General features: G+C 31.4%; 1 protein-coding gene across 2 annotated transcripts in view; it reads left to right on the top strand.

The window, feature by feature from the left end:
- The window catches only part of LOC126780773 (amyloid beta A4 precursor protein-binding family B member 1-interacting protein), a 273,890-nt gene that overhangs the window by 57,572 nt on the left and 199,201 nt on the right, over positions 1-17,117 (top strand). The window contains exon 1 of one of the 2 annotated variants that reach the window (XM_050505464.1): positions 16,203-16,572. The exons of the other annotated variant lie outside the window; for it this stretch is intronic. The gene's annotated coding sequence lies outside the window, so the exon portion shown is untranslated. Of the gene's footprint in view, positions 1-16,202; positions 16,573-17,117 lie in introns of those variants that run through there. 2 annotated transcript variants of the gene reach the window in all.

The following is a 17,117-nucleotide window of genomic DNA, read 5'->3' as shown; positions in this document are numbered from 1 at the left end:
TCATCCCGCTCACCCGCCACAAAACCGAACAAATAAAATACCCCGATAACGCTTTGCATTTAATTTTTTATGCTACATTATAATGCCTTATTTTAATCACCTAACTTTTTATAATCATCTAGAAAGTAAATCTAATTTAATACTAAGCAAAAGGGGTATTATTTCATGTCGTGATTCTTTAATGGACAGCCGTGACGTGAATTCTTACAATGAGGTTACGCTTGTTTGCTTAAAGATAATTTACAAAATCAAAACAAAAAATAATTTAAGATAAAACCATAAACCGGTTTTCTTTAAAAATATTGTATAAAATATTTTAATAAATTGAAATAGTAGCCTTAATGAAATTGAATATGTTACAAAAATAAAACATTCATTAAATCATGCAAAATTGTTTAATTACGTAATGTATATTCATTTATCAAACAACTGTATTCATAAATAAGTAAATACTTCGATAAATGTCACACAATATAGTCAAACATTTCTTGCAATTAATATAAACCTATTAATTACAAGAACATTAACATTATATTATCATCCTGATTTGTATAATTTAAAACTTTTCGGATCGACAATTAAAATAGCCGCGCAGTGTTTCTTTAAATTTCTGCACGTCACAATCAGGGGGCCGCGGCATGTGGGACTAGTACGTAGCATTTGTTCACTGTAAACGATGCGAAGCGGAATTAAAAATTCGCCTTGTATGGTTTTCACGGTAAGATAATTTCCCTCTGATATTTGTAAGAAAACATTTATTAAAAAGGCGTGTTTGCACGGAAAACGATGTGGCAAAACAAAACGTGAGCTTCCCTTGTCCCAGTCGGATGCCTTTTCTCCTTGAGGCCGAGTGCACCTCATTACTGAGAGTCGGGAATTCGCTCTAATTAAAAGCCCACTTATTAAATTTCTTTGTCGCTTAAACGTCGGTTACTTTGTGATGTCTATCTAAATTGAAGCTAAAGTGAAAAAATATACTGCTTAATATATCAATTTTCAGTCTTGAGTTTTCGTGAATATATTTTTTTTTAAATTTAGTTACAGATTCACATTTACTTAATTTATAGATTTAGATATATTTTGAATATCGTTTATTGTTATTAAACAATATAGGCCATTATCAAATATTTTTACCGTTCTAACAAATCATTATTAAAATCGCATTCTTCATAAACTATTTGGATATTGTTTTATGGCTATAAATTCTAAAAAACTTTCTAATTACATCAAATTAGATGAATTTTAAATACTTATACTTCAGTCCAAACGCACCTTGGGCTTGGAAAGCAGAATGAGACCTCATTGATTGTAGATTCAATTGTCAAATATTAATTTTATATAGTACAAGATTTGCTAATGCTAGATTTTAATCAAATTAGATTGCAATAACTGTTTAAATTCATCTATAACATTTTGTTCACATCAAGTTACATTTCTCCTTTTTTTTACGTGGCGTCATTCATACAAAAAATACTACTCATATTTTCTATTTTATTATTGGCATCATAAATTTAGCAAGCGCTACCCGCTGCAGCTTCGCCCACAAAAAACTAATAAAAACAAATTAGTGCCAATTCAATGTGACACGTTTATCTAACCCAAAAAACGTTTATGTAAATACACATAAACGTTTTTCTTCGTGTAATTAAAATAAAGACAAAGAATAAATTTGATCGAGTAGCGCGAGATTAGCGTTTAAAATTGTGATGATGGAAAGTCAAAACTTTCGCAAAATTTTTCCTACTACGATCTGCAAAAGGAAACGAAAACCCTCTCCAAATATCAAATCTTATTGATTAAGCTTTTTGCTGATAAATCAGGTTTATATATGTTTATATTTTTTTTTAGATAATGACAATATTCAATTATTAAAATATTAGATAGTAAATTACAAAACTAACAGCAGGACCTTCTGTTTGTGAATAAATTGAAGTTGTGAGAACAAAGCAATCTGGCTCAATTATCTTTGTTTAATTGTTATGTTAACAACTAGACAGCTTGATTCCCAAAGGAAAAACTGTACTGCAAGATATTATTGAATACGTAACTACAGCACACGTCTGTCAATTATCCTTACAATATGTAAATTTAGTAGCAAATGCTGTTCTATTGCTTGCAATAGATTTAATTTAATTTACCGACCGAGTATTTTGTATTTTTAAATATTACATTTATTATGGTATTATATAGATTTTATATCTGATTTGTCTGTGCATTATTTTAGATTAACGTATTTACTATTCATCAAAAAAAATTATTATCACCAATTATTTTTTTATAACCCTGATAACACAATGAAATTACATTTATTTGTAATAATATTTTTTTCGATGTTGCTTACTTTCTAATATTGCTTTTTCTTCTTTTTTACATCGTCATGGTTTTGTATTGCAAAGTTAAGAAGAGCATATGAGCAGCCTTTACCCGTAGTTACTCTAGTTCTAGGTAAGCCTTATTACACTCTTTTGATGCAATTTTCAACCCAAATCTTTAATCAGGCTGTAAAACCTTTACTGACATTTGTAATTTATACATCTGAATAAAAGTTTATTTACGATCTAAATAAATTTGTACGTGGGTGCGCTTAACCGCGCTTTCGTCGAGGTGGCAAGCAAATGTTAGTAGGATGTTGGTTTTATGCTTGTGGGAATAAAATAAACGCAAAGCCAAAACGCTCTTCGCGGAAACTAACTATTTTATTTTATCCACGCAGTACGTCGGACGCTTTGCCGTCATTAAAATATGCGACGTCACGCGCAACTACCGCTGCGTGATGCCCGCCTTGTATGTGTGTACACATGTATGTACATACACGTAGTCAGCGCCAGACGCGTCAAAGTTATTAATGTTGTAAAGCACCAGACCGTCTTGTTGGTTATTAGTCGGATATGTGATTGCAACACCCTGGAGTGTAACATATCCAGGTGCACACATACAAATGTTTTAAGTAATTAACTTTGTGCAATTTTAATTCATGTTTTGATTCATGCTGATGAATGTCTCGGTTTGAAATTATTTAAAACCAGTATTCTTTTTTATTTAAGTACTAAATTAAATACATTACACAATATACTTGAGCACTCAAAATATCTTTATAATTATAGTATTTACTCAAATAATTATAATCGGATTATAATTCGTTGGATTAAAATTTAATATGCAATGTGTATGTTTGTGTGTGCGCATATCGTTTTTAATTTAGTTTAAATAGTGTCAATTTATATTAACAGTGTTTTGTCCTGTCCACTTAATCGATTTGTATGATACATCAGCTTCATGTTGTACTTTAGCTTTTGTAGATACTTATTAAGTTAAGGCATGTATTGTATCTTGAATAATTTATGTGAAAGCAAATATTTTAATGTTTTTAATAATAAATATTTTGCATAAAACGATGGTGGCGATACGATATACTTAATAGCGTTATTTATCAAGTATCGACAATACGAAATGTATTAAAAGCGTATTTCTTATTATCACCTCGAGCCAATTTTGAACAGGCCAAAACGACTAAATGAAACAGTTCGCCCCAACCAAACAACGATTGTCGTCTTTTTATGCTAACTCGTAACGAAATCATAAAATAGAAACAGATGAAATATGGGAGCACCCGTTATTCATATGTTTACGTTGCTTCGACATAAGCGAGCTTATCCGACATAACCAGAAAGTTTATCTTTAAATTTAACTGTCATTCGTGGGACTGCTGAGGAGAGCACCCTTAAAGCCTATATTCGAAAATGTACGAATAAATTCAATTACTCACTCCAACTCATCGAGTTTTGCGTCAAGTGGCTATTCGTCACTTGCTCGTTTTTGTCTGTATGACGACATTTTTTTAAAAAACATTTTGGTAAACCTTATCGTGTTCGGATCGATTCTCTATTTATGTAATTTTACATCTGTAATCCGGATATTCTGAATTATTAAGGTATTATGGTTTATAATATATATGTATATATATATATTGGAACTACTTAAATGAAATGATCTTAAAGAAATATTACATAGATTATGTCGATGATACCAACACTATTATTGCAAGACACATGATTTCAAGTAGGTAATCATAATCCTAATATTCGTTAAGCTATCACGTCTTAACTACTCAACCGATCAGCATAAAATTTTACATACACGTTATCAGGGGTGCAGAAAAGTACATAAGTACCCTGTCAGCTTGAACTCGTGCTAGCAAAGCTTCGGGCGGAGACTAGCAATATTATTAAGAGTAAGTTTTGTCTGTGCTAAGAAGACAATTTTATCAACATCAGCAGAGTTAAGAAATGCTTTCAAATCTGTAACAGGTCCAAAAAAACTTATTATGTACAAGAATTTTAGTTCACTAAACTATTTACAAAGAAAAGGTATATCTTTTATATATACAAGTAACGTGAACCATTTTTATGTAAATAATAAGCGATATCCCTATAACTTCAATCTATATGTATAGATAACTATTTGCATACCTAATTTTTAACGAATTTTGGAAATAAAAATTGTTTTTTAAGCATTGCGATCTGAACCATCACTTTTAAAATTGTCAAATTTTTGAATAAACGCATGAAAAAATATTATGATAAAAAGAATTTTTTTTTTTTATACCACATATTAATCCATCGAAAAAGACAAATGTATGTGAACGAAAAGTGTATGCAATTTTAGATCAATCTATTTGCAGTTTCTGTTTGGGTGAAGTTTATGTAAACATAGTTGTAAGATTTAACGCAAACATACTCGCACTACACGGTAGACTCCTCCGATGAGACGCTTTGGATGTTGAAATAAAAGAAACATACTCGCACAATCAATCCGTAGGTACCACATTCTCATCATAATATATTCTACCAAACAACAATATTTAGCATTTTTATGTTCCGATTTGATGTGTTTGTTGTATAAGTATTCATATTACGATCGGCGTAGTAAATATATTAAGAACATTATTTCATATCTTACCTTTAAAACATACACTAATAAACTATGAAAAGTATCAAGTCTGATATACTAAAAGTAATTTATAAATCTTGTCTTATAAGAAGGATTCCTCGACGCTAACATTAAAAATTAACTGTGACAGACATTAATTGCTTACTTGAAGTTTGAGGTTTCGATAATTTATTGACAAACCCTTGTTCGCAAAGGGTGCGAATGTTGTTATTAAGGGTTCTTTGATGTGCATACAATCGGTAGGTTTTATTTAGTACATATGCAAATTCATGCAACCTATTACAATTTCCCCTCGCTGCAAGGGCTGGATATCCGATTTTTTATCCTTGTTGTAGGTATAATCAGTGTTTTTATCAACTCATATAGCACGGATTAATTGCCAATCTTTTATGTTGTCATTTGTTTAGATTTTAAGTTCATATATTATCTACTTGATTATGTTTTTAACTAAATCTTATATAAATATTATTTTAATATTAATTTTGTGTATCTGTGTATTTGCGATACAATATGTCTTGAATGGATGCTACTTACAAGGGTGCACAAAGCCCTACAATCAAGTAAATAAATATTACTTTAAAAACATTCTTGCTATCTCTGAAGTTATCGAACAAATTTGTAACGTTAACTATTTTAAACTACAAATGATGCTTTCATTTTATTGATAACTAGCTGACCCGTGCCCACTTCGTTGGGCTGTAAGCATTTTACTTATGATGGAATTATGAGTGTGCTTCGGCTAGTACTGACTGCTATAATTTATTTCCTAACTGCCAAAAGGAGGGTTATATTTTTACTGCATATGTATGTTTGTATTTGCATGCCAATTTGGCTATATTACCGGGTTTCAAATGAGTGAATGAAATGATTATGATTGAATAAATTATATATTAGATGTAATGTTATCGCATTTATCGCGGCGTGTCCGTGCAAGATGAGTGCAAGTTAACGTGTTGACCAATTTTTGCAGAATTTACATTAGCATTCCTATTTAAATCCTCTCTTAAATAAATATCGTCAAATCTTACCTTTTGTTGGTTTCGGGATATAAAAATTCAATCTTTCCGATACCATTTCAGCCATCATGTCAACGCATTATTGACTGAATAAATCTCGGTAATGATGTTAAGTATTGAAACGGTTATCTTCGACTATTAGTCTGTATGCATATAAATGCATACAGGAGACTGTTTTATTTTGTGCTGAACCTTGTTGCTGTATATTCAGATAATTCTTCCTAAGTTGTATTTGAAACTGCATATGTATTCGTTATGGCTATTTAATACGATCTATAACTCATTGATCAAATCGGTTTTTGAACATGGGCATGTTTGATCGCAAAGAAAGTTGGGCCGCATCAGAAATGAAATTTATCTGTAAAAATTTCGGGCTTTGATATGTCACTCAATAGATTATGACACGGTCGCGGTTCCATTCCTATGTCGTATTATCTCTTTAACGATTTGTCCAAATTATATGCAGCAAAGGAAAAAGTCTTTTGTTTTAAACACTTGAGGCGATAAGTTTACTTATTTTGATAAGAATTCAGAATTGTTGATAATATGATCAATAAATATGACCTAACGTTTTAAATTATTTTTTTAATTTAAAAACTTCTTTCTGTGACTTTAATATAAAAGTTAGTTAAGATATATGCTGTCGCTGACTTTTTTGTAGGCATTATCAAGCTCTACTTTTCTCTGGAAGTCAATCATATATCTCTCATCGTTAAGGCAGCGTTCGTAATAAACGTTTTCGTTCGACCGTTTTTTTTAGACTTACTTTAAAAATTCGACTACCACGAAAAAGTCTTTTCATTTCCCTTGACACTCACAAATAATGTGGCTTTCTATTGGTGGAAGAATTTTCAAAATCGGTTTAGTAGAACTTTACCTCTTTATAATATTAGTATATATTATAAGAGATAACGACATAACTTATTAATATTTGTTGTGTTACTTTTTGCGCTTATCGTTTTGTTTTTTTTTCTATTTTTAATGTAAACGTGGTTACAACACCATACAATACTATTAGCTTATCTATAAATATCATTATCCCGCCGTAAGACTCTTTAGTACTTTCTTAGAATCTATTCTATCTATAATTCCATAGTAAAAATCTTAGGTGAAAGCATCCGTACAATGACACGAAAAAAATTGATAATATTGTACAAATAATTATATACTATATAACATATGACAAACATAAATAAATAAATGTACATCCCGTTTAATAATTTTGATATGGCTTAGTTTTATGTTTTAATGGTTGTAAATAAAATAGAAATGCGATCTGTTAATAGAAGTAATAAAGTATATTTTAAATAGGCAATCATCGTAATGATCGTTGATATGCGGGTACGGGCGGGTCAATGACCGGCGTTTTACCTGAATTACGTGCACTGAAATAACTTTACAAACATATCTTGTTGGTAGAATAATTAAAAACACTGCTGACTTGCCCTTCCTTACTACATGAGTTGATATATCGAACTATGATGTAGACTATTACGCAGAGCAAAAATAAATTACAATTATGTGTTCTCAAACTATAATGGTACAGCAACCTGCCATGGTCCAGCGTTTGTCTGTCCAGTGACAGAGTTCAAACGCTGGACCAGCGGCTTTATTTACTTTCTGAGGCACGTTAGTGATATCATTGCCAAGTTCCTACCTCGGATATCGTGATCCGCGTGCAGTCTTATATACTAATCACAAGGGCGACGAGGCAGTTACCGTTAATATGGCAGCTATCGTTCTGATGGTGACGTAACCACTAGCTAACAATATATATACAAACGAAAGGATATTATATAACTACAAATACAATTCAAAGCAATTTGCTGTTTTAGGCATTGTTAGAATTACTTGGAAATTTCAACATCCAGTCGGAAAACCGTTAAACTTTAAGTTACTATTATTCTATTTCAATGATATTTGATGTACAAACTAACTTTGTACATACTATATCCTGGTCCGCCACTTTCACTTGTTTCGCTTTCATCATGCGTGCGTCCGAGATAAAACTAATGAAGCTTAGACGAATTGATATTTAAACGCTCTAAATTGATGGATAAGCTCAGTTCTGTATAGTTTGTGTGCTCATTACTTTCGTTTTTTGCGCCAAAAAATTCGATAAATACTTTTATATCAAAGTTTACTGTTCCTATTTATATATTACCTCAATACACAAAGCCGGTTATAATATAAACAATTTATTCCAGGAAAAGAGGGCTAATCGTATGAAACAGTTATTTTCGCAAGTAACACTTAATAATATTTGATATACTATATATTTTAAAATCTTTATATAAATGCAAAAATTTTGTCATATTATCTTCTCTAATGTCTCATGTTTATTATGTCTTAACCGTATTACATTTATATATTATTTAAATAGTAATAATCAACAGCAGAAAAGTCACATTTTAAAAAATATAAACAACCTCGAACATAAATTAAATAATACAAAACTTTTTAATTAAATATAACGCTATAACAACTAGTAAATTAGCTTATTGTCGTTTCGGATATGAGCAATATATAATAATTTTGCTATTCATATAACATGTAAAATAATAATATTATAATTAGAAATGCTTAAAAATACATTTTACTCAAAACGTATTTTTTTTAAAAGCCGAGATGGCCTAGTGGTAAGAACGCGTGAATCTTAACCGATGATCGTGGGTTCAAACCCGGGCAAGCACCACTGAATTTTCATGTGCTTAAATTTGTGTTTATAATTCATCTCGTGCTTAACGGTGAAGGAAAACATCGTGAGGAAACCTGCATGTGTCTAATTTCATTGAAATTCTGCCACATGTGTATTCTACCAACCCGCATTGGAGCAGCGTGGTGGAATAAGCTCCAAACCTTCTCCTCAAAAGGGAGAGGAGGCCTTAGCCCAGCAGTGGGACATTAACAGGCTGTTACTGTCTACTGTACTGTATTTTTTTTTATATTTAGCTTTCACGTAGAAATAATAATTTTAACGCCTAATGGTAGCAATAACGCTGTGAGCCTATCATTATTTTAAAGCAACGAAATGGCGCTTAAAAATACTTCAATTGGTATTTTTCAACTTAGAATTATTTGGAAATATAATACAGTAACTTTTGAATAATAACTAGAAAGCAAACGAATACATAAACGACGTCATATATAAATATTTTTCACAAGCATACGTACTTAACTTACTATTTTAATGCTCTGTCAATCATGAAATCTAACGGCTTTAATTATAATAAGTTAAACAATGTTGTGATTGAATATTTCGAATGTCAAACCAATATATAATAACAGTTAAACTAATTTTTAACTAAACAACCGTTAAACACAGTTTATAAGTTAGGCCACAAATTATTACACAATCTAATAATATTTAGGACTAATCAAATAGTTACAAAATATTGAAACTTCGCAGAGGAATATAATGATCTGGCGCTACTAACCCTGACGACATGGCACATAATCATTCATCGTCTAAGTAAAAACCATAACGATACATTACATACGTTTACAAAAACGAAATATTTTTAACTAAAACAAATGTTCTTTTAGCATATTTGTAGGGATCGTGACAAGAATAGTCATTTATCACGTTGCTGACTTAGATGAATTTGTTCCACTATATTAGCCAGATAAGGAACCACCAGTTATTATTTTTAAGTTACATTACGAAAACGTATAAGGAGGGGTTCAATAAAAGTAATTGGAAATCACATTCACTAGTTCATAATCGTCATCATCATTCGCTTGCTTTTAATTCATTTGATCTTTATCAATAGCTAAAGTTTTTTTTTTTTACATTTGTCATCCCTTAAAAAGTCCATCTACCTTCCGCTCTTCCTATATATTCATAACACTCCTAGTGTAAGTGTGAATAAGGATAACTATATGTAACATTATCATTTGTTTCTTTTCGCATTCCATCCATTCTAATCTCGGCAGTATGCACATGCATATTATCTCTTTTACATTCATAGGATACACAGATTTGATATAAGTTTTTCCGTTAGACTAAAGGAAACTCGTAATCAAAACTTGAAATACTCGGAGTCGCAAGCAATCCCGTCACCATTTCATCCATCCTAAGCCAATTTTGTCGCGGTTTACTTTACTCTCGTTCTGTGTATGTGATCCGAAGTACTGAATGCCGGAGCAGATTGCTAAAGTCAATCCATTTCGTGTTATCGGAGCGAAACTGGAAAACGTCCGTCGGAATCACAAAGCATTTAATGGTTCAGTAAAACGTTCATAAGACTTGGGCTAAGGTTAAGGATTATAATTATTACACTTATTTGTTACTTTGCTGTTGCCAGTTTGTTTTCTATTTTTGAAAAGACCAACGTCTTTACAATTACTCGTTATATAATCTCGTTCTAAAATAGCCTACTTGAAAGTGAAAGTTTCATAAAAGTCATTATGGTCCTCTGTACAAATACAACCTTCGACAATAATTAAGCATTTACATTAACTAAGCGTGCAATTTATCGCTATTTTAATGCCTTTGAATATCTTTTGTCAATGTTTTTATGTAGGCGACAAAGTTTAGTATTCAATGCGAAACGACAACAAACCAATTAGTTTTATTGTTTCATGTTTTGTTTTTAGAAAGTTACACGAGAATACGTTTATGATTTTAAGTTAAGATATGTACGTGAAAGGTTTTAATACGCACATATACGACTAGGTAATATCGTACGGTTGTTATTATATAGTTTAATTATACTTACAATTAAAGACGATATTCATCCGATATAATAATTAGAAGTATATTAAAATCGCCTTCCTAGATTTGTAAAGATGAAGCTAATAAAATTTTTGTTTCTTATTGAAATATATTATTCATAGTACAAGATAAGCTGATACTTCTTAACTGTTAATAAAAAGGTGTCGAAATAAAATAAAATATAGATAAAATGTAATTAACTTTATCTCGCTAACTAATTGACGTAATCGGCTTTTCTTTTTGAACTTTATTTGATCGCATTAAACCATCTGAATAGCTTTATTGAATTTTATCAGACATTACTTGGCAAAATGTTATAAATAATTTATAAGACTTATGGTTTTTTTTTTCTATTTACATTTTTTTAAAGCTGCTTAAGTTTTGGAAGCCTTAAAACATGAAAGCTTTTAACATTCTAAATGCAAACAACTTAAAACTGTAATACAAAATGTATTTGTTCCTTGTATAAATAAATTAACAAGTCTAGTGCTGAAAATAATTATAAAACGACGAGGAATCTACCTAGTTACTGTAATGAAGATAGTGCTAATAACCAACTTTAGTTATTTTCGTTTAACGTAACTCCCATGAGATCTTACGAATTAATTACATAAACATTTTAGATATGAAACATCTATTGACGCGGCTTGGGGGTAAGACCTACTCGTATGCCGTGACGGTAAACGGCATGACGCTCTCATAAGTTTCTTCACTCACTTGTACGCGGTGCGTTTATTTTTTACTCTTAAAGCCTTCAATATATACATGAAAAGGTTCAAAATCCTGGGGCGTCCAGTGAGCGTTACATTTTTTACCGTAACAGCCTGTGAATGTCCCACTGCTGGGCTAAAGGCCTCCTCTCCTCTTTTTGAGGAGAAGGTTTGGAGCTTATTCCACCACGCTGCTCCAATGCGGGTTTAAAAACGTTTAATTTTTAATATACTCGAATAATTGTATTTTGTAGAATAAATGTGATTAAGAAAATTATAAGTATCAAATTCTATAATACTAATGTCTATTCTAGCAACCGATGTCTAATTAGTTATTATAATAATTCAAACACATTTAATCAAATTCACGGTAGTCACTGTAAAGCTTTTGTGTATGATGTGTAAAAAAAGATTGCTGTGTCTGTATCAGCCGAATACATGGCTAAATAATTCAATACATATTATATAGAGACCAGACAAGACCATACTCAATGATGCACAACGCGACCGAAATTCACTGCTGACTCAGTTGAAACGCTGCGCCGTGTAACAATTGACGACCAATAAGTGTTCAGATTACAACAGTTTTTTTTTTCAAATATGTAGGTAGACTGACAAATGGACCACATACCATAAGTGGTCATCATCAGCTATAGACACTAGTACTGTAAGAAATATTAACCATTCCTTACATCGTCAATGCATCACCGACCTTGGGAACTAAATTTTTTTTTAACCTTTAGCCTGTCACATTGGCTCACTAACTCAACACCAGTCACACCGGAATAGAACAATACTAAGTATTGCTGTTTGACGCTAGAATTAGGTAATATAACTTCAACATCTGCACGTTCATTATTTATTTATTGCGTTCGATAATGTGCATTTAGATTTTAACACAATGATAAAATATATTTACAATTGAGTATTTTCTATACGAAAGGGGAAAATAGTTTATGTTGTTCAGTAAAGTGGATAAGCATTAAGCTTAAAGGGTAAAGTCATCGTGGAGTGTGACGGTTAAGTGTCGTTGATGTGTATTATGCTTACAATTAGATTCGTTGAAGCTTTAGCTTTTTACAAAGAACAAAATAATAATTCCAATTTTACATTTAAAATATAAAAACCAGTAATATAAATTTTAATTCAAAATACTTTTTATAAAACATTTATTATAAGATTTTATTGTCAACAGGACAAAAACTGTTTGTAAAACTTAGCCTTAAGTTAAAAAAAAAGCCTATACGCCTATATGGGATACGCTGTTTTGTTGTGCTTAAACCTTAAATGTTTTGCATATAAATATTATTATTATATTTAACGTGTTCATCGATATGTTCGTCTTTGTTATTATTAAATAGCCTTGTTTCAATCTCAAAATCTCAATTCTCCCGTCTCACTCGGCTCGGCGGAGCTCTCATCAGGGGGCGAATCTCTTAGTGCACCACATCCTTGCGGAGTGTGCTGCGTGTGGACCCCAGACACATTCCCTGGTGGCACTAGTCGGCGAAGATCTCTCGTTGCCGGGTGTGATTAACTAAAATAAGTAGTAAAAATTATCTCCTTCTGCGAGAGTGTCATGTCGCAGAAGGAGACCGCGATCCGCCGAAAAATACCGGGGAGGAAACGTCACCACTATGCGCACCTTCTCCCCTCGCCGTAATAGCCGTCGGCTCTAGGTGGGTTCCCTGTATCCGGGAACCCTCCTAGTAATAGAAGCTCGCATAGGGCCCGAACCGACAGAGAGAATATCGCACGTTTTTTAGTGGGTTTCCGCAACAGTGAGTCTCACATAGCCTCATACTCGTGAAGGGGAAACGTGTAAACGCGTTTTTCCAGCGAGAAAATAAACGCCTCCAACCAGTAGTACGACTGGTATGTAAAAATAATTTAGGGCATGACAGTTGTAGAGACAAAGGCGGCAAAAACTTTACAGTCTATACCTTGAAAGTTTGTAAATCCGCCACTGCTACTAAATGAGGTAATCAATATTAAACATCTAATATCTTATCTAAAAGATATTAAATGGTAACCAACACAGAACACAGGTGTGATGACGTCGCTTCGAATTGCATCTGATTGCGTTCATCAAGGCCTATTGTTTAAGTTGTCTGGCTTCCTATGTCGTCTGCACGTAAATGCGAAGTATAAAGTGACTAACTAGGATATAGTTGAGCTTGAGCGTTGCGGTCCTCTTTGTAAACCAGAGCAGTCTGATTAAGCCGATTAGACATACACGGTACAGAAAATTAATTACAACATTGCTATCAAGCTCTCGTAATTATATCAATCTCTTTAAACGCTTCATAAATTGGCACCTAATAGAACAGTTATAATTAAATTGTGTAATTAAATTTTATATTTTTGTTTTAGTAGATTTTTTTCAATCTGATGTTTGAAGATAACTTGTTTACAACTTTTACGGATTTTCATTGTTATTGAATTCCATTTATATTATAATATCACAATTACCTTGGTATATTCATATCACGTAATCGTAATAATTATGGATTTTACTACAATGATGTATACTTCGTAGGGGCGAGATGGCCAGTGGTAAGAAGACGAGAATCTTAACCGATGCTTCCGAGATTCAAACTCGGGCAAGCATCTCTATTTTTTTCTAAAAAGAGTGAAGGCGTTAGCCTACAGTGATATATTTACATGGTGTGTACTTAACTTTAGGTATTTTTGAAGAAATATCTTATGAATGTTAGATAAATAAATCACCTTGACACAATAACATACCGCAATTATAATATACGCAAGTAACATAATGCTTAAGGTTAAGGAACTTCTACTCTTGTTTATTAGACGTTAAAATCATTTCAATTTCTTCTAATTTTAATCAATAACAGTACAAATTTAAACTTTGCTTAACTACGAAATCTGTTGCAGGTAATAAATTTTGTTGTTACTCGTCTTATACTAACTATTAAATGAGGAATTCTTGTATGATATACAAAAAAAATATTTCGTGTATTTCGAAAACGGCTGTAGCGGTGTGGCTCAAATTTTGTATTTAGATATGGTTTTGCTTTTAAAGATTATCTATATATGTATATCCTGAAAAAAACATTGTAATATAAAAAAAACTATTTATAAACTATTTATTAGGGAGCCGAACAAATGTGTTTGATATAATGAAATATAAACTTCAATCTTATTACAATTGATGTCTATTTTGTGATATTTACAATATTCGACAGCAGCGCCCCGCTTCAGAATATTTGGCCCGTAATAACATATACAAAATTTTCTCGCATCCAATAAAATGTTCTCGTGATATCCGCATTCGATGGAGCTAACCCGATTATCATATTTGCACACTCGTTGCGATAAACACGCTTGTATACGCTTGTACAAACAATAGACGTGAATCACGCGCCGGCTTGAACGAATCATCGGCAAACAACGCACGAACATTACTTATAATACAAATTGAATATGTTTAAAGAAATTAACGTAACAGATCCTACAAAAGATATTTATTACCCCTGATACTAGCGGATAATATACTGTGAACATAATAATAAAAAAATAAGAACCACATTTTTCTGCTGTAATTTTGTGAGGTGAATGAAAACTTTTAACCTAAACACACAAACACTTACGCCATTTGATGATTTAAATTAATTTCATTGTATTTCTGAATCTTTTAAGGGATATGAGATCGTTATCTTATGTATAAACGACCCATATATCATAATTTAGAAAATCAAACTGAAAACAATATGGTTCGTCAAAAAAGTCAAAACTGTAGAACGACATACAAGTAAGGCCGAAAGTGTATAATCCATCTTTATAGCTTGCACTAAAAAGATATGTAAGCTTAAACGCGTTTCTAAAGAAATATGGTTGAAAAACTATAGATTGGTAGATAACTACTGAATACTCACATAAACTTGAACTAAGCCGGAGACAAGGAGTCTAGCACGTCCTACGAAATCAACCCCAGCAAGTCAATTTACAAAAAAACTAGCAAGAGGTGAGAAATATTATAATAGTAGTTAACTGTAAAATTTGACACGTGAACATCGTAATATAAATATGATAAATGAATGAGATTAAGTTTTAATTAAAATATGATGCCTTTTAAGCGATTTAAGCTCGCTGTCTCGTTAAATGTGAATATTGGATCAAGCGATTATTAAATGATATGGCATACACAAAATGTTATAGATAAATATTTTTAGTCCACACAGATTAAAAGCAGGAAACATCAACGCAATATTGTGATTTATCGCTATATTTATACATCATTTTGTACTGTATACTAAAATTAAAATAATATTTGTTATTTTCTATTATTAAAAAAATATTTAAATGATCGCTACAGGCTACATTTTTCGTGTTGTGTTGTTTTTTAACTTATAACGTCAACATAGGAAGGGAACATTGGCGGACAAACTTAAAATGAAAACCAAAACTTCGATAAACTAAAAATCTATCTAAAACTTCTAGAATTGACATTTTAAAATATATATTTGAAAAAGAAAGAATGGAAAAGCGGGAGTCATTTAATTCCTTTAACAATTTTACTTTAACATTAATTAATAGCTTAACCTGAATGGAACTGAACCATCCAGAAAATAGAGCCGGATTGCTATATAAGGTAACATAATGTTTTGTTGTACTTTGTTGAACTTAAAAAAATTCATAGATATAATAGGGTGTGTTAATTAATCATCTATACAAGTTATACAGATTTATAATCATTGAAACAAATGAGTGTGATCTACTAATATACAAATATACTGGCTATGTTACTATGTTAAGTTCAGACTAGTAGTCATTCATTGTCGGCGCTTCGCCGCGGTCGCTTCTATCGCAGCGATACGATCTCTCGCGTTAACAAATTCGTAGTGAAATGTGATTGTTCAATTAAATTGTAGTTATTATTTATATATGATATCGTTATTAAGATTCGTCTTCGGACGGTCAATTGCAACCCGAATCGAACGATATGAAATCAAATCATTGTCTTATAAGGGCATATTTGCTTAAAGTTATTTCTAAGAATGTAGTGCAAGTAAGCGGTCTATAATGTTTTTAACCAGCGTGCATTTAGCGATAAATATATTATTTTGCTGATATTAATAATATGCAGATAACAGATTTGTTAGCGACAGTTGGAAGAGTTCGTTGAATAATACAAGATCAACACTGTTAATACAAGGTACGGAGATAAATGATCTTATATAAAATTTAATTAATTTATTTAATTTATGTTTAAAAAAACATTAAGATAATCGGAAGCTGTAGATTTATATTATAATAAATAAGTTTATAGAAAATCGTAACCGTGATCAAAAAAAAAAACCGTGATGAATAATACGATTAAGGGGTATGATTATAAATAAAGCATGATAGTTTGATTATTGTTTAAACATATCACCGTTACGCATATTTTGTAGTAGTCATTACTCATTCATAATTTCGTAGGTGACTCAGATGAGACAGAGTCATCAGCGATGATCGTTGTTTAACATATTAGCCAAACAGGTTATTTAATAGTATTATATGTCACTATAAAAACCGACTAAATCACGGTGACGGTTTTTTTTCCAAATTTATATTTTTGTCTACAGATTAAAAATATGCTGCCGTTTGATTTGTAAACATTTCATAAAACTAAATACTTTGTAAATGTAAATAGTTTTAATTACAATATCAAATATATTGAATATAAATAAACCTTCAATATAAATTGTTTTGATACTA

The sequence above is a fragment of the Nymphalis io genome, chromosome Z, assembly GCF_905147045.1.
Source record: "Nymphalis io chromosome Z, ilAglIoxx1.1, whole genome shotgun sequence".
NCBI classification, from domain to species: Eukaryota; Metazoa; Arthropoda; class Insecta; order Lepidoptera; family Nymphalidae; genus Nymphalis; species Nymphalis io.
Note: the sequence above shows the minus strand (reverse complement) of the source record. Positions and strands in the feature narration are given on the sequence as shown.